General features: G+C 45.3%; 1 protein-coding gene across 10 annotated transcripts in view; it reads right to left on the bottom strand.

Moving 5' to 3' along the window:
* Positions 1-24,429, bottom strand: part of LOC138528761 (uncharacterized) — an 870,897-nt gene that overhangs the window by 153,385 nt on the left and 693,083 nt on the right. For 8 of the 10 annotated variants that reach the window (XM_069640654.1, XM_069640636.1, XM_069640691.1 and 5 more), the window contains 2 exons: positions 13,094-13,200; positions 3,532-3,588 (listed from right to left, as the gene is read on the bottom strand). The gene's annotated coding sequence lies outside the window, so the exon portion shown is untranslated. The remainder of the gene's footprint in view (positions 1-3,531; positions 3,589-13,093; positions 13,201-24,429) is intronic. The other 2 variants (XM_069640677.1, XM_069640698.1) reach the window with 1 other exon arrangement.

A 24,429-nucleotide genomic window follows, 5' to 3' on the forward strand; every position in this document is an offset into this window, starting at 1 on the left:
TTCCAGCATCATCCACCATCTTGTGAATGTTTCACTTATCAATATAGCTAGATAAAGAAATAGGGACCGAGTTACGAGGGCTCGGCCATTTCCAAACCACATCTTGGAAAGCATTCTCCCCATAAACAAAGATAAATTAAACAATCCTGTGTTGAGTGGACCGCTGATTCAATGATTCCTCTGCCGCTGAGAATGATTTGCACATACTCTCTGGGTATCTTATGGTGTGTATATTTAGTAGTAGGCTAGACCCATTTAGCAACTTCTTGTTTTTAACTTTGCAGGAAGAGGTCTGGGCGGATCTGGTCACCAATCCCAAAAGGCAGTGTGCTTCATGAGCCCGCAGGCTGCTCGGTAAGAGTCTGTGCATATGCTCCATCAGCAGGAAGGCGTTTATGTGCTTGGGGACAGGGACGGGCAACAGAAGAGAAAAGAGGAAGCCGGCTAAACCATATCGCTTCACATTTCTACTCAGCATCAAAGTTTGGAGAATGTGTCAGGATTTTGAAGCTAAATTCTTGATTACTGACATTTCCCAGAGTCGCCGCTAGTGTTTGGTGCCCACATCATGCAGGTGAAATCAAGATGCGGTGTGTCTGGAGGATGCATGGGCACGTCTAAGTGGTGCATGTGGGTTCGCGGATGTCACTTAACCTGTGAGGCTAGTGAGACGCGGAGCAGTCATGGGGGTGTGAAGGGTTGGCTATATTTGGAGGCGATTTACAGAGAGTCTCCTGCTCACCACCGGCAGGTAGCCCCAATCCCACCATCGTCCATTGATTCCAAAGACCACACAAAGCCAAACCTGTTGTGCTCCAATAGCATGAATTCAGGAAAGAGTCTCACCTAACCTGACTACCTCTACCCTAAAGTCACCAGCATTGCAGATAAAACATATGTTCAAGAGACGTTCTAACATCCCTGCTGGGCAATCTGGCAACGTGATAACCTGACCCAGGAGATCGAGTAGAATAAACTGAAGAGAAGTGCAAAGAGGAAAGCGCTAAAACAAGGATATACAAAAGGATGATTTACAACGTTGTTACAGTAAGTCAATCAGGGACTTGGGACTGTGCACGGTGCTCCAGATAGGATTTGGAAGTGGGAGCATTGTACTCCCCATTTTTTAAAGTTGGGAGTAAAATAATTTTTTAATGAGTAGAAATGTAAGTCCCAGTGAAAGTATTTGCTAAGCGAGTAAAAAATGTTTTGACTGAAAAACTGCAATGTTTTGTAAAATTGTACTCTTTGCACCTAGTTATTCATGCAAAACGTTTTCTTCTTCCAATCATGCAGTTAAAATAGTAGTTTATTCCTGCGGTACTACATGCACTATTCTACTAGTCCAAACATATCCATGGAGCTGTGAGGGATAAAGTAGGGGCGCACTATTGTACATGTCTTTCTCCTATTTTTGGGGCGCATTGGCCAATTTCTAGGGAGTAAAAGTGCATAGCAGTGAGGTCTTCAGAAACTGGAGGGCCCCATTAAAATGAATATTATTTCATCAACCCCGCCCCCTTCGCTTCTCAGTCATATTATATAGTTTGAACCTGAATCAAGGTAGGAGCGTCAAAGCTGCAAGCTTCGGATAACAAAACAAATACACTCTTCCCACCAGAACGCTAAACACTCAACTATAAAGTAGACAAGGAGGCGCAGGACATGCCTCCCCTGCCCACAATGAAAATGTACATTAAAAACGCATTAAATCCCCAACAAAAGGGTTTTGATTAATGAAGACAGCCCCAAACAACTGATCATCAAAACCACTCATGACTCACTGAGGTCTTCTACTTAATCTTAGTGGATTTCTCTTAAGATGGATGAAGTTATTAGGTCTGATGCTGCGCTGACCCTACATTTTTGTTAATTGGATAAGTCGAAAATACTTCGATTATCGCATTTCTTGAAACATGTAAATGGAGTGTGGGCTGAATAATGAAGCTTAACTAAAGAACTGTTCCATTAGGGCTTCAAGGATCCTGTGCACCAGCGTGCATGTTCTCAGTGTGCAACAAAGAGAATATCCCAACACAGTGACCATTGTGGATTTGAGATCAAGCATTGATTATTTCTGTGTGAACAAATTAGAACGACAGCAGTTTCCTAAATTTGGCAAATAACTAATGTGATTGAAATTTCATTACATGAACTGTGTTTTCTTAAAAATCCCCTTGCTGTAAACTACACAGAGATTGAAACCATGCGCGAAGCACAGCCACGCTATCATTCCCTGTGTAGACTGTGGCTCAGCAGACACTGAATTAACTTCAATTGTCTGGCGGTTGGCTTACTTTCAGCTGCGTTGATATTATTTATATATTTGTTCCTATTGAAGTACAATATATGTGAAATAAATTAATGCTGTTGCTGTCTCACTCTTTTTTACTACAAATGTTGAGAATATTGACCTTTTCAGAATAGTCTCCATTTTTGGGCTAACATTTCTTCAAAATAATGTTTGCAAGTATGTGGCGCATGACAAGAATTGAGTCTAACTTAGCTTATTGGGTTTCTCAAAAGGGTTCATGGTGTTGGTGTAAGAGAAGGCACATCTTTTGTACTCTTCTAACAACCTAATTTTACTGTTTTAAAAAATACAGATATAAAAATATTGTCCTTCCCTAGTTAATGTCGAGACCCATTTTTAGGTCTTCATAATCGTTTTACTGGAGGATGCACAGGGAGTTTTGCCAACACCTGCAATTGTGGCATGAGCTAGACTATGCAGGCTTCTGCACCTGAAGCACCCCTTTTTCGCTGTGGCGTTTCAAGAGATGGCCATTGAAAAACAAGAATCATAGGCAATTTTTCCCAAAATATGGGTTTGGGTTATTTCTGTGGCAATAAAATGCAGCTGCAAGAAAGGACAGGAACAAGTAAAAAATGTGCAACATTTTCACATCAATCTTTTCAACAACCCCAAAAAAGAACCGTCATATAGAAAATAACTTGCATTTGCCCAATGGAAATGTTAAACACAAACGTTACACATTTTCAAAACCATTTCTGGTGTGCTCAAGTGTTCTGGTGGGGTGACTCCCCTTCCGTGGTGGAGTCGCGGTAGCGCGTTGCCATGGCCATGCCGCAGGGAAAGCTAGAAGATTGTACAGTTATCTCCTCAGATGTTATTCTAAACTATACAACCTACTACCTCAGCCTGAAGCACGCCGCAGGGAGGGGAACGGTGCTCCCAGGACCCAGGCCCAAGTCCTGTGCGCAGAGGCTTGCGATTCTTCATCAGCGGTGTGCTGAGGTAGCTCCTTGTGTCCTCCTGTTTCACATCGGCACCCAGCTCCCCCAGCATTTATGCATGCAATTTCCTCGGTATTTTACAACTTTAACCCCATAAGGCTCTAGGAATATACCTTGATGCTCTGCAAATGTGCCTAAGCCCAACCTGGCACCCCCACGATATACACATACTTATCCAGAACCCACAACACATGTTTACCAGTGCACCCCAACCCTGGCATCCAGCACTGAGAACCCCCAAACACAGCTCTAGCAAAGCATCGCAATTCTTACCTGTCGCTTTAAGCTGTTCCATTCCCAGGGGCTCAAAGTCTGGCTGTGGCCAAGAACCTCAAACAAAACAAAAGCAGCATCAGCGAAATGGGGAATGCACAGCATGGAAGCAGAAGACAACGAGCCGAGCAGGGAGTGTAGCATGGGGACACAAAGGCTCACTGCATGGCCTTCAGAGGGATGGAAAGCCAGGTTTCAAACATGTGGCCTGCAGAGAGCGGACAGGGCTGTGCCGCAGGCTCTGCGTGACTTCACAGCACCAAGAGGCGTGCGCAGCTTCATGGAAGGCGGGGGGGAAAGAAGTCAAGGTGAAGAGAATGTAAATCATAAAATGACATTTTTTAACAACGGCCACTGAGCAGCACATTGGCTAAGTCCCCCCACCCCCCCGCCAAAAAAAAACATCAGTCTCTGAACATAATACCTGTGCTATCTATGGAAGTCCATGTCCTCAAAGTTTTTATTGCAGTTTAACGTTGGCATCACTACTCACCTGTAATTAAAAGAGACATCACTTCTCAACTGTAATAACTTAAGGCTGAGTGGTAATGTCTAGGAGCCTGTTGCTATAGCCAACAGCAGCTGCATAAGCAGAATTCCAGCTGCCGTGCATATTGCATCATTCTGTGCTTTCTTTCTCTGTCTGGCAAGTGATGCATAAAGTTGATCTGAGGAAGTTTATGCCGATTTGTTTCTCAAGCAAAACAAAAAAGCCGATGGCTGGAAGGTTTAGAAACGATCTTCATCTCTGGCCTTTCTCTGTGCAACCCTCCAGACCATCGTTTTTCGCAGCCATTACAAAAAGGCCATTACAAAAGGGGAAAGGCCATATGCAAATCAGGCCAGGTCCCACCCAAATGTTTTATCTTTCTTTAATGCACTGCTGGATGTCGGTACAGGGGAGCAGGGACCTATCTGCACACTAACACTTATTTTAAGCTACTTCGTTTTAGCTGGCTTTTATTAAAAGAGGATTACACAGCGTCATGCGTGTGTTTGCATTGCATCACAGACTTGCAGATTCAAAGTGCACTCTACATAACAAAGATCGCTTGCATCAATGTGAACAAGTAGTAAAAGCGGGGGGGGGGGGTGAATCGGATACTGTAGAGAATAAAATACCCCTAGCTCTATTTAATGGGGGTATTTCATATCAGCTCTGAAACCCAGACCAGATAGCGGATCTCGGGGAGCATTGCACACGTTTTACTGTACGCTAACAGGATCCCTCAGCAACTAGCAATATCGGTATAACGCATCGTAGGGGGTACTTTAACCCATGCATTTCAGAAGGTAATACCACTTTCTTAGGAAACATTAGCAATAGATTGCCGTTATACAGCTTAACCCCATTTCATCGTTGCAATCTTAGTCACCTGTAAGTACCCAGTTTGGCCTAGAGATGGCAGCATTACACAAGTTCACTACAATGGACAGATTTGCAGCAAACCTCCCCAAAAACAAGTTCTGAAAGAACTGGCTCAAATGAACCTACCAACACTTAAACAATGTCATAGGAAGGGCATTCTGGCCTTTAACATGAATGCGCATTAGATAAAAGTCCTTCTCTACTAAGATCTTCCCAAAATCGATTTTCGGACATCAGGCTGCCAAGAGGGAAACACTTTAATAAGCCGTCGAACCAGGCACAAAACACGTGTTTTTTGGTTTGTTTTTTTAAAGGGTTTGACACACAAAATCATCCGCGACATTTTAATAGTTTTCGAAATATTGGGCTGAAAGTTGCCCATTATCTGAATATACTTTATCGTGTTTGTCTTTTAAAATAGTTATCTAGTTGCATCCAGTTAGCTTCGATAAACACCAAAAAGAGATGGATGATAAGCTTTGAAGTAATTACAAAAAAACGGCCAATTGGACAGTGCCGCCTTTCATTCGTACAGGCATTGCACTTACGCGAGGAGCCACCCGCAAGGCCGAAGGGTGTCTGCGGTGATTGGAGTCCTGCACACAGGGAGCGTGGCCCCGCAGTGCAGGCTGGACTGTTGTCATTGAGGGCCAAAGGGACGAGAAAGCAGAACAAAGAGAGCCTTGCAAATGAACTGCCATTGTATAAACATGCCAAAAGGCACTGGATTCAAAAGCTACCCACGTGGATTTGCAGTGGTTATGATTAATTGAAAGCTGTGCACAAGCCAGAATATTTTAATATTTTATGGAATGACAATGATTGGGCTCTGCCGCACGATCTAGGTTTGATGGTCAGAGACGGACGTATTCCGAGGGCGCACTGGGAAGCTACTGGGCAGGCAGGCTGATGCCAGCCACCTTCTGATCATACCGTCTCTGCCCCAGCCCCACTGGAAATCCAGCGCCTGCGGGCCCGTATACCTTGACGTCATGTTGGTTTTTGTTTTTTCCCCAGGAGCTGTGTGTGTGTTATATCTGAAAATTACATTTTCGATGGTAAAACAAAAATCATTGTTTATACAAAAAATGATATTTTGGGGGAACGTTGCGCAAAGACCATGGACCCATCACTCATCAACATGTACATCACAGGCTGTTTTTCCTATGGAGGAGTGGGGGTGCTCCCGGGAGGCCGCTGCTTAGCAAAGGTCAGTAGTGCTTGGACAAAATCATCAAATGGAAAGCCAGCCTGCCATTATTAACCGGGACTGCCTGGTCAGGAAATGTCCGATGAACCTATAGACTAGTCAACATTTCCCCGCGTTTCAAAATATACACACTGCTTTAGCTAGTGGACCAACATTCAAGGTCGGCCAGCCCGGCCGCTTGAGTTAAAAGAAAATTCCCATATTGGCCACACGAGGGCAATGTCACATAATATAACGCTACTAGCGCCAGCCTATTGTCGGTTTACAGATTGCCTGCAGACATAGGTTTAAACCAACTGATTTAATGTCTGAGACATCCCTTGTAGACAACACTCTCTACCAGTGGCTCCAAGGACGGAGGTCTTCACTCTCTTAAAGGAAGCTCTGACAGGCCACTCGGTCTCCCATAAACAGCACTCGGTCTCAGAGAGTTGGAGACAGCATTGATGGAGCTCAGCAATGAGATCGCATTCCTAGTGGGACTGTCTCGGAGTCCGCGCTGGCGGGGCTCCTCGCGCTCTGTCACACTACCCCTGGGCTCGTAACACATACATGTTTCTTCTAGGGGTGGTTTTAAGCAGGAGGAAACAAAGGGAGGAGTGCAAGGAGGAAGCGAGCTGGAGGTGACATAATCCTGGATGCTGTTGCCATGCCGACACAGACCCACAGACTCGAGCTTGTGTGTGAATCATACCGCAAGTTCGGATCTACGGGTTTATGGCAACCGGCAGTGCCCGCAACGGAGAAATGGGGAGGAAGGGTGGGCTGGGTACTTTAGGGGGCCCAACGCCTTGTGTCGTGCACAAAAGCATAACTGACCCTGGCTTGCGAACATTCATGGTAGATGGAGGCCTAGGTGTCACCTGTAAGGTGCTGACCCCGGCAATGAAAAGGCGCCCTCGGCATAACGATCGCCTTTTACAATTCTGCAATATGCACTTCTTTTTATCAACATACGAGGGCGCTGCAGGACATTACATGAAGAAAAAAGGCATTTTTTTTACAAACATCCTTTCTGTTGAAGGCTGTCAATTCTCCCATTGCGCCAACATAAATAATAATAGATGTGAACACTTTAGTCTTATTCATGTTGGTCCAATACCAGGTATGACAGTCTGCAGCAAAAAAAAACAACAAAAACACATTCCCAGGACCAACACAGCAACAACATTCATTTCATGAAAGCTCTTGCACAGTGGTGTGAGGACAGTGCATACCTGAATGGTGAAAGCAGTGTTTCCGGATTGTCAGCGAGATGAATGGCAAACACAAGGCAAGGCAATGCAGCTATTTTAGTGGCTGGTGACACCACAATGAGTTCCATGAGGCAGTGGTCTATGGGAAGGCAGCGTTAGCAATGAATGATGACATCACAGCATACTAGAAGTGAAGGGCCATTCAGTTTGCTCTGCCCAAACCTGCATCACCTGCGGTACACATTTCAATCGAGACCCCAGAACATCACTCACTAGAAAGCCCCCTTTAAATAAGCCAACCTAACCTCAACCAAAGCATTATAAGGGCACTTAATTACGACAGAAGCACATTCCGCCAACAATGCAGCACACTCATGAAACATGACTTGCCCTCTCCAACATCTCTTAGTTCGATAAGTTCAATTTAAAGTTCTGGGATATTTGGAGATCTCTACTTGCTTGCTCCACAAATATCATCCTGGCTAGTTATAAACCAATACTTCAAATATTTAAACAAATATGTAAGCACCTCCCTCGCCTCACTTCCTCCCCTCCTCCCCCGCTCCACCTTCCAAAACCAACTATTTTAGGACTGGATTTAGGAAAAAGAACTATCACGTTCTTGACTATGAATCATGTTTTTGCACAGGTCTGCAGCCTGTGAACTTTAATGGGTTTGGCGAATTTGTTTTAGCTGCAATTAGCCAAGACTCGCTCACCTGAGCAGGGCTTCAGCTGAAACGAAGTGGTCAATAGGAAGGCTACATTTACAATGGAAGGTGACATCGCAAGGTGTTCTCTTACACAGAGAGCAACGCGGAGGCCCCTTTAGCAAAGGCTGAGGACGTCTGATGAGCACTCTGCTAGGAAGTTAGAAGTGCGGCTGGTGACATCCTGGCGCCCCTCCTGCTGAGAGGACAGGTTTACCGAGATTAAAGATGATGGGGCCCGGCCAGTAAACAATAGCAGATAGTGCCCATGGCAGGGGCACCCGGCAGTCAGTGTGCTGGTAACATCAGTGCTTTTCACGGGTTCAAGCCTGTGTTTTGAGGAGGTTGACTGCATACCCCCCCCACCTCGCAAATAATAAAAACATTAAAAAGAAAAATGTGCTGCCACACCCGGTGGGTGCTACTCCCTTTTCAGTCTGCATTACCATTAAGACGGGTGCGGGTAACTGTACATCTATACCATGCTAAAGGGCCCTTTACTTGGGATGGAAGGCCATTGTTGACTGAGATTGCCCACTCTGATATATATATATATATATATACACATATACACACAGGAAGGAACAACGCTCTTTTGATCACTAACAATGTAGCAATATAAGAAGTCAGATGTGATGGGAAGCAGTGAGCATCTTACAATGGCGTGAGTTTGAGCGACATTCTGACCAGCTTATGGAGAGGAATACATGGAACATGGGGGACAACGCATGGGTGGACTCACAAAGATGAAGGGCAATCAACATTAGACATGTTTAAGTGCAGGTAGGCGGCACGGCCAGCTGTGCTAGGGATGTGGCTATGATGGCTGGAGTGGAGGAAGGCACAGTGAGGGACAGAGGCAGGTTAGAGACAAGGGAAAAGGTGAGCTAGCAGGCAGATGAGAGGTAGGTTGAGAGGGTCTCTCTGAGGCAAGGAGGAAGCTTTTATTTATGTATACATTTATTGTGCATTTGTTAGGCACTTTTACAGGAAGCAAATACTGTTTCAAAGCACCCACAGAACAACAGGGAGGGAACATGGGATGATGGACAATGTAATTACAGCAAGTGTAAATAATTAAATACAACAAAGAAGAGACAATGGGGAGGAGAAGACAAACCTACTATGCCTTGTGAGTGTTCAGAACGTGCAAGTGCGGGGGGTTGGAGGGGTGTGGGACTGGTGCTGTGCAGTTCATGGAGAGCAGCAGGTGAAGTGCTATGACGAAATGTAAGTGCAACCTCCAGTGGTGGAGGATGAGCCGAGGCAAGTGCAGAGGATAGAAAGCAGCTGGGATAATATGATGGGGGAGGTCAGGGCCCCAAGGAGGCATAAGGGCCCTGCACACCAGTCAAGGTACTGTGCGATTAGCAGGGGCGAAGGAAGAGGTAAAGAGGAAGGTCTTGAGGAAGGAGGTTGTGGTCAAGAGAGAGACTGTTCCAAAAGAAGGGAGCCCGCTGAGGAAAGCGATCAACCATCTGCTCTCATTTTAGCAAACTGCTTCACACGCAAAAAATCCTAGTGGGCTGTTTCTCCAATGTCCTGGGGAATAAAATTCCTGCAAGTGAAGCAAGAAGAGAGAGAGCTGAAATGAGAGGAAGCACGGGGAGGGTGAGGTAGAACCAGGGTAGGCGAGAAGGCAGAGCGCATTTTACAAAACAGCTTGTAGAGTTGGATAGAGGATGATAGATCGTGGCGCCTTACCTTGGATAGCTCTGTGAATCAGAAGATATTTAAATGTGGCCCTGTTTTGCATTGTAAGCCATCCAGCCTGGTGACGGTACAAGGAGGTAGGTGTGAAGTGAGAGAGTTCAAAGAGAGCCCTGGCAGCGAAGTTAATGATCTTGTTGAGAGGACAGAACGCCTAGTCTGGGAGACCAGATAGGATGCTGGTACAGTAGTCCAGTTTAGAGAAGACGAGGGTGGCTAAGAGATGCATGATATTTCAAAGGAGGGGTCTAATTTTCCTAAAATGTAGGAAGTTGAGTGAATCTTACGAAGCCCAACCCAATATAAAACAAATCAACATCCAGGAATGCCTATTGGGGGTGACTGTTGAGGATTCTTGGATGGGCAAAGAGCTGTTATATAATCTAAGCAGCCAAGAGCCACCTCGAGACAGAAAAATATAATGTCATTTCTCTATTCAGTTCAGAATATGCTTTGGTTTGAGGATTTATTGGATTTGGATGAAATATGGTGAAATACCTTTTCTGATGCTATCACAATGCCTTCTGCAATGGCCCACTAAAGCAGAGGTACATCAAAGGTTGATGGCATCACAGTGGGCTCTGCCAGGCGGTTACCAGCATGAACGTTTTCAAGAAGCATCACACACTTCAATGTGGTCAATGAACATGTTTTCATGCACTCTTCGAAGGGTTGGCAAACGATGGGATCTTCTGCAGGGAAATGCAACATCCCTTTTAGCAGACTACCACTGATGCATGCGCCCTAACCGAGTGTATGTGAAGGAGTCAGGTTCTAAGGCTGAAATATTGCTAGCAGATAATTTTAGCCAAAGTATCCGGGTTCCGGAAGGTAAGACACAATGTCCTAGTGTGTCCCTCTACTGGGCGTGCATGCTGCATGGAGAGGAATGTTCCTAGTTAGTCCAATGTATTTAACTTTTCCTGGAAAACTCTTCAGTTCTATTACGAGCTTGAAAGGGAACTCTTTGCCTGGTGGCTAGCAAGTCTTCTCAGATATCCATACCACAACCCGCAGTTCATTTGCTGAACTTCTCGTATCTGAAGTGCACGTTGGCCTGATGGAAAGGATTTTTTCATCTGTAAGGTTGTATTTTCATGTTTTATCCACAGGGCATTATCATGGGTTAATGGACTGATACTCAATTTTACACTATGGACAGAGGATTGTGCAATGGGAACTAATAGAGGACTAAAAAGTGAGCACGGAGTACTTAATATTCCCAACAATGAAATGCCACCGGAATAGCAACTGTGGAATTTCCAGTATTTGCTCCATAGCTGCTGCAGGAAAGGAGCAACCAACGAGCCTTTAACCTAATAGTGCTTTGCAAACGCACATAGGAATTCTGACGCTTCAAAATGGAGGGTGCCATCAAAAAACGTTGATGACACCTTTATACAATTATAATGGCAGGAAGAGCCCGCTGGCTTCCAGAGGAGACTACAGTGCCAGGAAAGGGGAGAATAGGGAAGCGTTTGCACTTTCTCTGATGAGAGCTGTTGCCCTCAGGACTTGCTTAGTGGAAATAGATCACAATAAGATGTCTAATTACTTTCCCCTGGACTTCAATTTTGGAGGAGCGAGTCCCCATGGCCATGCAAACGTTGCGTCTTGCCCGAGATCCATTGGCACTGGCAGCGCATATGATCTATCCTGCATTTGCCAGCTTTCCAGTGAAACTCTTGCTTTTGGTGCTGGGCTAGCCTTATTCACTGACTTTACAAGCTGCCCACGGTCAGGAGAAACGCCCAACAAACACCCAGGAGCCAACTATCAGCACCAATTCCGCTGCGTCCAGATATCTGGGAGTGCACGAGGGGACCGATGGGCCATGTGCTAGAGGCACCCACCCCCTCATATGGATATTCATTTTGCCCTATTTATAAAATGCCACAATATACAAGCAAAGAAACCTCAAGATACCCCAAGCAGTGCTGCAGAGAAGGCTGCGGATTTATGATCTTCCAGGACCTAAGTAGGCAGATGTTTTGAGATGGAGAAATCTACATAAAGGTGGCATGCAAGAAAACACCCATTGACCATCAACAAGTAGAGAAGCCCGCTGCCGTTCCAGAGTCAACATCGCCATATCTGAAAGACCTTTGCCCACTAAATAATTTGGGTACAAAAGAAACAAGCATTGGTAATGCCAACAGTTTTGGCTTTTGTGTAGGCCTGAGAAAGGCATTTTCCAGGCACTGCCATAATGATACTGACTGGTCATTAATGATAACAGTTGCAAAATGGTGCGAGTACCTGGGCATACAATTGCAGTGCCCAGCACATGCTTATCTAATGGCTAAACGCAAACCAACACTGTTGGCTTTGCCAATCAATGCTTGTTTTTTTGCAGAGTTTAAGTGAACAACCGCACACTGCTTGTAATTCAAGTGGCTGAAGGCAGACCTGCTTTAGACATTTGTATTACACCAGTAGTGTGCTTACTGTTCCAATTAAGGTACCTTGAGCTAGCTTATCAAGCTGTAACACCATCCTTTGCACTCAGAGATCCCAGTAGGATTTGTTTTGGGTGGAGAGAGGCCAGGAAGAGGATGGGAATGGCCATAGCAATTAGCATGGCCATGGGCAGTCAATGGGTGAGTAAATAACCAAACATCACCTATAAGCATTGTGTCCCTCCTCACATGCCATCTTGCCCTAGCTGTACCCTAATGCAATCGTGTTTGGATTATAGGTGGTGCTTTGGCGCCACCTAATAGCCTAAACTAAAAAAGGGCTGTGGGTATCCAGTTCACCAGAATCACCCCAGACTGCGATCCCAGAACTCTAGTGGTATCCACCCAAACAAAGTATTTGTAGCAACCCAGTACATATCAATTAACATTTATACTAGTCCCTAGTAATTTAAATGCAGAGATTTCTGGCATCGGGTATTCCTAAGGACACATACATGGGCATCAATACTTGTACAAGCATGAAATCAGTCCACCCAGAGAAATCTCAAAGGATTCACTCTGGCCAAGCCCTATCCCCTACCCACAAACGCCGCAAATTGGTACAACCTTGATTTGTCCACATGGGCCGCCCTCCTTAGAGATTTTCTGGGGAAACCCTTCAACTGTGCCTAGGGAAGGAAAACCCTGACATTGTGGTCCTATTCTGGTGCCTAAGGCACTGCAATGCAGTTGGTGATGGCAACCAGTGCTAGGCAGAGCACTACATTACTGGAGATGGTCAGCAGGCGAGGGTCAGAAGGGATGAGACGTGATCTCCATGCACCCCCACACGTGTCGACTGTACAGCAGAAACCTGGATTAACAAGTCTCCTTGCACAAAGGAACCACTTGATAGGAATCATCTGTCCCCACCCTCCTATCAAACACCAATTGCTACTTCTACCTACCTCTGATGGTACCAGTCAGGGGCAGGAGAGGTGATGCAGTCCAGAATTCGTGTTGAACAGGGTCCGTTTTTATTGGCCTTGCTTCAGCCTTGATTTTCTGGTTATCCCTGAAATTCAAAAGAGAATCTTTTAGCCATATCTTCTAAAATGTAATTGCGGTTTACTCTACTCATCAAAGAAACAAATCCACGGGCCTGGAATAGTTTGTGCATCTCATAGCTGCACATGAAGGAACTCCTCTGAAGTGGCACCCTGCTGGCAAAAGGGGAGGGGCTTTGCAGGAAATGTCATTGGCTTTCAAATGCAATGGGGACATTGCTAGACAGGCTGGGGCAGGCTCAGTCACACACCAGGTTTTGACTAATACGAATATACCGGTCCCACTATGCCCTTCAGACGCACCATTTAATTAAGATATCTGTCCATTTTCCAATAAACCCTTTTGTAAGTCCTATCCTAAAACACGGGAAGGCAAAGCCAGGCTTCACTCGGGGTTCATATGTCCTCCCTTACCCCCTCACCCTTCCACCTTCCCCAACTGTAATCGAGGAAGCTTTTTTGCTCCAGACAAGGACCCCGCACCCTGATCATTTGATAAAAGAAAGAAAAAGGACAGTCTTGCTTTGGGAAATGGATGCCTCACAGCGCACACTAGGGAAGATTGCGCCCCATCAACATTACCTGCGCATCTTATAGTACAAACATGAGACGTTAAGGCTAAACACAGTTGGGATATGCTACAGCTGATCAAAAACCAATTGGATAATTTACAAATGATCATGCTATGCATAGGCATTCCAACATCTCCTGCACAAAATCAGACTTGTGCAAAAAAAAAAAGGTGGTCATTCACATTACAGTCTGATGAATGCACTTGTGTTAAAGGTGCCAATTCAGCTCCAGATAGAGGGACGCACCTACCAACTGCGGGAGTAAAGAAGATGCACGTTGGGGGTGGCCACATGGGGAATAACACAGATGCTCTGAGCCACAGACACACTGTATAAAAGATGAGGGCAAAGTGGGCTCTAGGATAGAACACTCCTGTGCTGAGCTCTTTTTGTTTTCTGGTTATCAATAATTATTCCATACAAGGTCACAGCACAGATGTGGAAAGGTGAACCCAACACCTTTCATAATTAGAAAGTAGAAATTCCTGGTTACCTTGCTGGATCAATGGAGCCGAATGGAGTGCCACTTCATTCAGCTTAATTGATCCAGCGACGCTCGCACAGGCAACAGCCTTGAAATTGAGCAATTATTGAACTAAAACCATACGGCCATATCGCATTCCACTTTCCAAGACCCAGATTACTTTCCTTGCCTTGAGAAGGAACCTTAGGGTTCGAAACACGTGTCGGCTGACCACTTTCTAGACTATTTCTCTACCCTTTGCACATTAAAATAAACCATCTCAGACACTGCAACTAGCGTTTAAATTCTTGTAATCACAAAACTATGAAAAAAAAATCACAGCAAGGTAACCAGGAATTTCTACACACTGTATAAAAGGACTTCACCGGGAATGGTAGGGGGTAGCGATACATTGGATGTAAACTTGGTCCAAAACTATGCTCTATGCTTAGCTAAAGGAGGGGAGGGACAAAGATAGCACAATCACAAATACGCATAGTGGAAAATCCCACGTGCGGGCTGGATCTGGGAACTTTCGATTTTAAAAAACGTGACCACAATGACAGGGATGTGTAAAGGGAGGAGGATTAATTTACTCATCATATGGGAACTAACACAACCAGAACTGGGTGATGTAACTGCAGGGTGGTCAGCCAAACAAGCCATTCTGCACAGTAGCGGGCAGGGAGGCTCTTTTCCAGTGTGCTGGTCACATGACCGCTGATGCCCATAGGCAAGTGGCAGTGGAAAGGGAACACTGGACGGCGTGGCGTTCCTGGAAGGACCAATCAGACGGTAAGTTCATGAGCTCAGACCAGGTGGCCAGCCCTCAAAGTATCTACCACAGAGTCCGCGAAGGTCATTATCTAACAGGTAGTGTGTAAATGTCCCCTTTCCCACCAACTCCAGGGGGTCTTGTGTCCTGTTCTCAATGGTGCTGACCATTGGCAGCGTATTAAAGTTCTGACAGTCAGCACAAATGTTGCTTCAACCAGGGTGGGTTGTGAATAAAATGTGGTACCACATGGGGAGGTGATGTGAAACAATTAACTGTTTGCTCTAATGACGTTTTCACGAATGCAGGAGGAGGAGATCGCAAACCAATCAAATCTCTGGGAAGCACAGAAAAAACGAATTCTCCAACTTGCAAGTGTTTCTCCTGAGTTCCGACTATTGCATTTCTTGTTATAAAACTACTGTTAATATTCATGTCAGCCTCTCGATCAGAGCAAATCCACTGTTTTGTTGGATATGTGTTCATCCAGCTGTAATAAACAGCGTTGCTTCTTGCCCGGTTTGTGTTCCATTTATTGAGTACATGGTTTTTATTATGCACTAATTAGCGGACCTCTGACTACATTTTTGGAGGCCCCAGTGAGATGTCTTCACCGGACTACCGAGGGTATCCAGGCCACCATCCCTGGAGGCGCGGGTCTGGCGACTGCAGACCTGTTCAGAGTGCATCGCTGAGGAGGCCCTGCAGATGCAGAGTTCGCAAAGGTCTGCCAGGTCCCGACAGCCGACTCATGTTTCAGTGGAAGGGCAAGCCTGTGGCGGAGGCTCAGTGGACTCGAGACTATCCAGGATGTGAGTATAATCTTGCAAGAAGACACTGCTCAATAGGTGTATGCTAGTAGAAGGCGGGTAGATTTTTTGCACAGAGTACAGGATGCATCCTCGAGAGAAGGGAGGACGATCAACCATAGTAGTGTAGATATTAGAGTGTACCACCTAATAGGGAGTGGGCCCTGTTGTGGGCACGCCTGCGTTAGAGCAGGAGGGGTGTGTGGTGAACTCTGTTGGACAGGAGTGGTGTGTAGTATTGTATAGTTGCATCATTTGGGGTACGAGTTGTAGAGAAGGACACACATGTGGTAGTTAAGAGTCATTGAATGGCGAGGGCTCCTGGTGGACGAGTCAGCACCCACAGGTATCGTGTGTAAAATAGCAGGCTTTTTGCATTATTAACAGCAGGCATGTCCCAGTGGTGCATGCATAGATACCGGACACTCTTGCACCAACATGGGGAACGGTGAGCCCCTGGAGAGGGCTGTCAAGTACAAACATTGAGTGAATGGTCAGCCTGTGGAGAAGGCCAGAGTGAACATTGAAGAGTGTGCTCGGTAATAAAGGAGGGGAGAAGAATTGGGGGAACAGAACGAAAGGAAACCGAGTAGTGGAATAAAAAAGAAAAATAAATAAATCGCATATATGGCAGCCCCTTAGATCATATGTGCCGTAAATTGCCACAGTATCACAATACACTATTAAAATACAACTTCCAGTGAGCAGAGGAGACTGCAGGCCAGTGTTTCCACGCCTGGCCAGGAGAAGGGACGTTTGACAGTAAAGAGAATACGTTCTCATACCTGTTAAAATATAAAGGCGCTGAGCTAAAAAGCAGGCATAATATATTGGGTCTCTGAAAACTATACGAGGAGAATAAAGAGGATGAATTAAAGAAAGAAGTGGGAGGGGCCTGACCAAGCATACCAGTCCCGCCCTACGGGTTATATCCCACTGTATGACCACCCGCAGGGTACACTAATCCACAGCGGGAAATATCTAAGGGAGATCAGGGGAAAAGCACAAGGGAAAAGGAGGAGGAGGAGGAACAAAGAGAGGAGATAGATATGCGGGCAAAAAAAAAATATCTAGTAGACATCGAAAAGATCACACGCCAGCAAGTGGATGCGTTGCTCAGTGAAACAGAACGGGTAATCGAAGAGGTGAGTAGGAAGAACAGGGGGAAGGAGTATCGGGAAGAATACAATTCTAATTAGATGGGGAGGACTGAGAAGAGGAAACAAAAAAAGATGGGGCGAGGAAGACAGCATCAGATGCAGGATTAATAGGAGATTGATGGAGTGACAGGGACAGTGACAAATGGACATCCGACAAACTAAGGAGAAGAGGAAGAAAAGAGCAGAGACAACAGGACAGAGATAGTTACGGTAGGGATTGGTCAACCCCTTATGCAATAGAACGGGGAAGGTAAAAATGGGGTTAATACAAAGCTGTCAGGGGATGAGGGGCAGGACCAAAAGCAGGAGTAATGCCATTACAGACGGGACAAGGGGGAGCCCATTACGTGCCCTGGCAAACAATAGACCGGGACAACCTAATATGTAGTTTACCTTCTCTCGTGGCTGGGGCCAGTAAATGGATACAGGCACTCAAGAAAAAGACAGCAGGGGTTACGCTGGCCATAGGGGATATGTTTAACGCAATCATAGGAGAACAGGCAAGCAGAATTTGGAATCAGGCGGGCTACAAAGGAGTGAAATTGAGCACCAATGCTCATGATGGAGCTCCATTTAACAATTGTCAAGCACATGTCTGGGAAGTTCTAAGAAGCATGTATCCAGACAGCTATGACCTGGGAACAGTGATGACACATAAAATGAAAGGAGAAGATGACCCGGCAGAATATATAAAGAGAGTTCAGGATTTATGGACCCAAGAGACACAAAGGTCTTGGGATGAATGTATACCATTGTTCCATCACATACTAGTGAAAGGACTGCCAACAGAAGTACAGGCATCCTTAGGTAAGATAGCGGGCATAGAAGCTTGAGTCGCTGGCCTGAAATACAAGCCACAATAACACACTATTGGTAAGGAGGCAGGGAAGTGAGAGGCAGGCAGCGGAGAATGCCACAAAGGCAGAAAATATGAGTACAAAAGAAGCTGGATAAATACACTATGGAAGGAGCACTGTTTGTGCCAGTCACTGCTGCTGTGACACCAGCACAGCAGGGAGGGTTTCCCGTAGGACAAGCACTGCAACAAGGAGGGTACATGCAGCCACAGTATGATCACAATGGGGAATACTACCACAGGGGGACTAGATGCATGGGGGATACTTCCCTATATGAAGAGGGTTTTTACAGCGAGGAAGGCGGGTATCTAGGAACAGGATGCAGGGTCTTCGGACCATGCGACATGTCAGAACATGGGACACGTAGCACTATTTGGCCATTTCTGCAACAGGCAAAGGCAAACCAAGTAGTGCAACAGCAAGGACTCCAGTGGCAGCATATACAGAGTCCTCTAGTGCAGATACAACCACAGCCAGGGGAAGTGCGGCCCCAAGGAGGAGGAACTTACAGCAGGGAAATCGTCTGAGCGGTGACCATGCAATGCACAGTAGCAGGGGGAACTAGGGCAAAACGTGGTTCCCAACTATACAGGAGTCACCCCGGTAGAAGGCAATCCCTTTCCCTTCCTGCCGGAACAACACAGCAATGGGGGAGCCCAAAGAAAGTCAGAGCGTGTCCAGCCCTACCATTAACTGACGACCCCGAAGACGAATCCGAGGTGGCAGTGAAAATATGACCGTGAGCGTTCTCATTTCTCATAGATACAGGAGCAACCACATGCTGCATTAGAGCAATCTAACAAAGTCATGGATACGCAGGGGTTATCTGGGTTGGTTGTCACAGTTCCAGCAACATCTCGTAGCTCCCTTAATCTACTCCAAAAACACACCCATCAACATATTGGGGAGAGATTTGCTCAGTAAATTGCATGCAACTATATCATTCACAGAGAGAGGGATGTGTGCTCCACATCTGGCATTTACTATGCCCAGGTAGCAACTCTTCTCTTGGCAGCACACGTGCAAAAAACCTTGCGAGTGCCGCCACTATATCACAGCATGCTCCGGCAACGCAGGGGAAGGTGTTCTGACTGCCTTCAGAATTCCTCATCAGACCACAGTGCCAGAAGGATGAATTCAAGGTGAAAACAACTGTACTACAGTTGGAAGAAGTAGTAATACGCAAGGACATGGTGATTCCGTGTGGCACAGATGATGACAACATGGAGCGGCGAACCGTGCTGTCCACCGACCCCATTTTGAGAATTACAGGAGTGTCGGACGAACAACTGTTCGCCGATGACCAGGAGGAAGGAGAGATGGTGATACAGATACCATGCCCAGTTCAGGTAGTGGAAAAAGAGGAAAAAGAAATATGGCTACACAGAGGGTGTTCACTGGGATCAACAGACCTGATTTGGCGACAGACTAGCACAGGGAAGCCTCTGATGCCCAAAATATTGTTAAATGTAGCTTTAGAACAGTTGCATTTCCCCACTCATACATCCAAAGAGAGCATAGCAGCAGATCTCAGAGGGGGATGGTACGTTCCAAACATGCATGAGCGAGTAAATGAGTGAGGGAATTGTATGGTTTGCAAATAGTTTTGGTCTGGTCACACAATGAAAACCTTGCTCGTCCAGCACTTGCATATTGACTGTGTCGACATGCAAGAGTGATGTGCCTCCTACAGGTACCCAATAGTAATAGTCTGTCCATTTTCACATTGGCTTGAAGCAGGCCCCTGTGCAAAGAATGATACCAAATCCACAGCAATGTTTCTAGTGAGGGAAGTATTCCCACAACGGAGCATATGTGAAGTGATAAGATCAGATAATGGTCAGCACTTCGCCAATGATCTCTTTGAGGAAATAATGTCTCCTAAGAATTAAACACAAACTTTGCAGTTTACCGGCCGCAGGCGAACAGGATTGTGGAAAGGATAAATGGCTTACTAAAAGAGCGCTTGGCTAATCTAACAAATAATGTGTATCAAAATTGGCTTTTTTACCTTCCTATTGCACTCTTTGCCCTCCGTATACTCTGCATGAAAATGCAACAGGAAGGAGAATGCATGCGCCTGTACTTCCTTCACGTTCAATTTCAGACGCTACCCCGAGCTCAGAAATCCTTGGAAAGTAAATGAAAAAAACTGACAGATGACAAATGTGCTTCTCTACATTTCCCGCCAGGTCCAGCAATCTACAAGTGTGCCAACCAACATTGAATAGAGTGCACAAGCATTTCCACAAACACAGCCGCTCTATCCGGGGGACAAGATCTTCATTCGTAACACAGTAAGAAAGTGCAAAGAGCCTCAGTTTTGTGGTCTGTTCAAAGTAATCTTTTCAACAGTGAAGATAAGAGAACGTCGTGCATGGATTCATGACACCAATGTTCGGCGAGAAACCAGCAGCATGTTGGTAAGAGGAGTTAGTGGATGGGAAGGATAACCCTCTTTACATTAACATTTTGTAATATAATAAAGGTGTTACAGGGCACCCTCAATAAAGATGGACGATGGACAAGGAAAAAGAAAAGGGGCTGGGATTAATGAGAAGAGTGGGGCAAAAAGTAAAAAGCAGTATATTGTTCTGCATCTTTGTTTTCTGTCTTGTTTGTCTCTTCTGGTATTTAGCACATAAGGTTAAATTGATGATAGGCAAACACGCTCTAAGAGAAGTGTGGATAGCACACTGGAATTCCAAAACACTGTTGGGGAAGGAGTAGATCTGGCCTCAGAAAATATATGGTATGGGGAAATGAAGAAAGTGGGACGGGGGGGGGGGGGGGGAGTACCAATGATACCCTGTACATGTGCTCACTGATTCTACACTCAAAAACGCCAAAGCAATTCTTGCCACAAGAGGGGACAGCAGACGAAGAAGAATGTCTGGTACATCTGGCCTTGTGCAGAACCAGGGGTATATTCCAGGGACATACGGTAGAAGTAAAGTGGATTGATGAGGGGGAGGAGGTGTGCGAGGACAACTTTATAAAACTAGAAAGCATGGCACATGAGGAGAAAAATAAGCACATGATTCTGGAATACATAACAGAGGGCGCCCAAAAGGGAAAACAGGTGGCCACTGTCCATAAAAGAATATACTGTAAAACCTCCACAGGGTAAGATGTGCCATGGTTCCACATCAGAACCCTTGATGCAAATCCAGGGTTCTGTGTTACACAATTGGAAATGGGAAAGCGGAACGGCACCGTGCCATGCAGAAGGGCTGGTGGGTTTTAAAGAAAGAGTGGTAAAGAAAATAAATGCTATACGGAAGTACATTTGGAGCAGTTATATACGTGCTTTAATGTGGATAAAGAAAAAACACATGTCAAGAAAACAAAGCCACTGACACAATATTCTTCTCTATGTATGTTTTAGATCCAACGAAACAATACTGGAGAAGAAAACCGGCTGCGGGAGGACTATGGACATTACGGCATTACAGAAGGGGAACACTTCTGTCATGGATACTTGGTGTGCGTGTGGAGCACGAGCATATGCCCAACTACCACAAGACTGGAAGGGAGTTTGTGCACTGGTTACTCTTCATAACCAGACACTAGTGGTGCCCCACACAGACCTGATACTGCTCAATGGGCTGTGTACAGCTAAGGAGAAAACGGCAGTAGAAAAACAAACAAACCAACCAACATAAGGTAATAAGGAAGAAAGGTCCAGTAGTAACTATATCTGAGCTGAGTCTACCAAGAGTTTAGGGAACCTTCCATTTTATTTGAAACTGTTCAGTACAGCATCTGTTTTCTTTACTTCTCTTCTGGTACCTGGGGTGCAAGCAGCAGCCATTGCAAAATGGCTAAAGATCACCCGGTACAAACTGCTCCAACTGGCAAATGCAACTGAAAAGTGACTCAACGCAGTGCATGAAGAACTACATGCTCTATGGTTGATGACCCTCCAAAACCGCTTAGTTCTCAATCGTATAATGACAATGGAGGAAGGAGCGTGTCATAAGATAGGCAGCTCATGCTGTACCGCAAACCCACCAATGACACTACAAATGGAACAATCACAGAGGCGGCAGAGGAAATCAGGACAAAACACGAGAGAGTGAAAAGAGGCGCAAGACATTTTATCGGGCATCTTGGTTGGATTCATTTTTTGCCTCTGCACCCAATTGACTTATAGCTATGTTTAAGATAAGTGTCCCCCTGCTCGTCGCGATCCTCATGCTCGACTGCATCGGTCATCTGATCATCCAGTGGTTTAAATGCCACCAGCACAAGAAAGGGTATGCAATGTCAAAGCAAAAAATGTAGGTCAAGGAGGTATTAGGTGAGGAACACCGCAGAGTGAATGAGAGAGTGAAGAAGAAATAATATTTTCAGCATCACCACCAGACTTGGAGAATTACCATGCATTACAGGGGGAGTGTTCACCTAACGGGACAGAAATATTGATTTTTTGGGGAATACTTGGATGGGTACGAGGAAGAGGGGTACACGATGAATGTAACAAGGGTGTAGATGCGGAAAGAAAATTACAAGGAGATGAAAGGGGCAGAAGTATCGATGGAAAGATCAATCGAAGGGGGGGAATATGTTAAAGGTGCTAATTCAGCGACAGATAAGGTGACACACCGACCAACTGCGGGAGTAAACAAAATGCACTGTGGTGGTTTCCACATGGGGAAATAACAGATACTCTGAGCCACAGACACACTTATAAAGGCATTCACCAGGAATAGTAGGGGGTAGCGATACATGGGATGTAAACTTGGTCCAAAACATTGCTCTATGACTAGCTAAAGGAGGAGAGGGACAAAAATAGCACAATCACAAATATGCGTAGTGGGAAATCCCTTGGGGTGGCTAGTTCTGGGAACGTTCAATTTAAAACATGCGACCACAACGACAGGGGTGTGCAAAGGGGGGGGGGGCTCAATTTACTTGTCATATGGGAATTTACACAACAGGAACTGGATGATGTAACTGCAGGGTGGTCAGCCAAACAAGCTGCCATGCACGGTAGCGGGAGGGAGGCTCTGTTCCAGTGTGCCGTTCACATGACTGCAGATGCCCATCAGCAGGTGGCAGTGGGAAGGGAACACTGGATGGAGTGACAGTAAGATCCTGCTCGTATGAGGTGGCCAGCCCTCAAAGTATCTACCACAGAGTCCGCAAAGGTCATTATCTAACAGGTATCTTGTGAATGTCCACTTTGCCACCAGCTGCAGGGTGTCTTGTGTCCCATTCTCAATAGTGCTGAACATTGGCAGTGTATTAAAGTTCCGGTGGTCAGCTTCATTAATAACAATATATTCTGGGGTGGGTTGTGAATAAAATGTGGTACCACATGAGGAGGTGAGTTGATGGGAAACTATGTTACTGTTTTCTCTAATGACGTTTTCAATAATTAACCTAACTGTCGAGGAGGAGATTGCAAACCAATCAAATCCCAGGGAAGCACAGAAAAAAATAATTCTCCAACTTGCAAGTGTTTCTCCTGACTTCCAACTATTGCATTTCTTGTTATAAAACTACTGTTCAAATCCAATAAGATGTCAGCTTCTCTATCAGAGCTAATCCACTGTTCTGTTCGATTTGTGCTCACTGAGCTGTAATAAACAGCGTTGCTTCTTGCCCGGTTTGTGCTCCATTTTTTGAGTATGTGGTTTTCATTATGCACTAATTAGCAGACCCCCGAGTACACACTTATAAACGTATTGAAAGCCCACTGGATAATGTTTTCCCTTATTTTCTTTCCATTTACCCTTTCCATTTACATATCCTTTCCCCTTTTTTGGTTTTTAATAGGATTTTGCAAGGCTGTCAGGACAACCACAAACCTGGTTTCACCCTTATTAGGGATCATCACTAAAGTACACTGATGTTGGAGCATACTGCACTGATGATCCCTAATTAAGGGGAAACCTGGTTTGTAGTTGTCCTCACAGCCTTGAAAAATGTCTGTCTGTGTTTGATTATTCTTTGTATAACGTAGGACTGCCCTTGAAGACAAAGACTATTTCCTGGAAAAAAGCCTTGCATGTGTGCTAATTTGCATACCCACAATGCCTAACTGATGTGGCTCAGAACTGAAGGTGCACTATTGGTACAAATGCCAGAGTGGTGCCACTAACCCACGAGAGCAAGCAAATAATGAACACAATCGACATTTATTTCTTACAGCCACCGAGCGAGCAGATACAGAACATGTTGGTATCCTGAAAACGGTTTAGCCAAGGATTGGGAGGTGTGCATAGATAATGACAAGAAAGTCGCACAAGATTACTGGCAAAAGTTTACTTTAAATTTAGCAGGCCCATAAAAAAAGGTTGCTGGTAGCTAAGAACACTTTATTGTATGTGATGGTTTTTCTAAATGTTCGTAGGTGGGATTTTGTAGACTAAATAGACAGAGCAAATAGATCAGTTTCTAAATAATATTAAGGAGAGAACGGCAACCAGAAATGATCATAGCCGGCAAAGTCAATTAAATGATCTGTAATGTGATGAATATATTCTTGCATGACATGCCGCGGAAGTAAAACAACAAACAGTTTCACTCTGCCATCGACAGGTCAATGGGTTGGTGGAGCGGTTCAATTGTGTGCTGAAAGATGCTGTGCAAT

This window comes from Ambystoma mexicanum, chromosome 1q, assembly GCF_040938575.1.
Source record: "Ambystoma mexicanum isolate Mex_15411 chromosome 1q, UKY_AmexF1_1, whole genome shotgun sequence".
NCBI lineage: Eukaryota > Metazoa > Chordata > Amphibia > Caudata > Ambystomatidae > Ambystoma > Ambystoma mexicanum.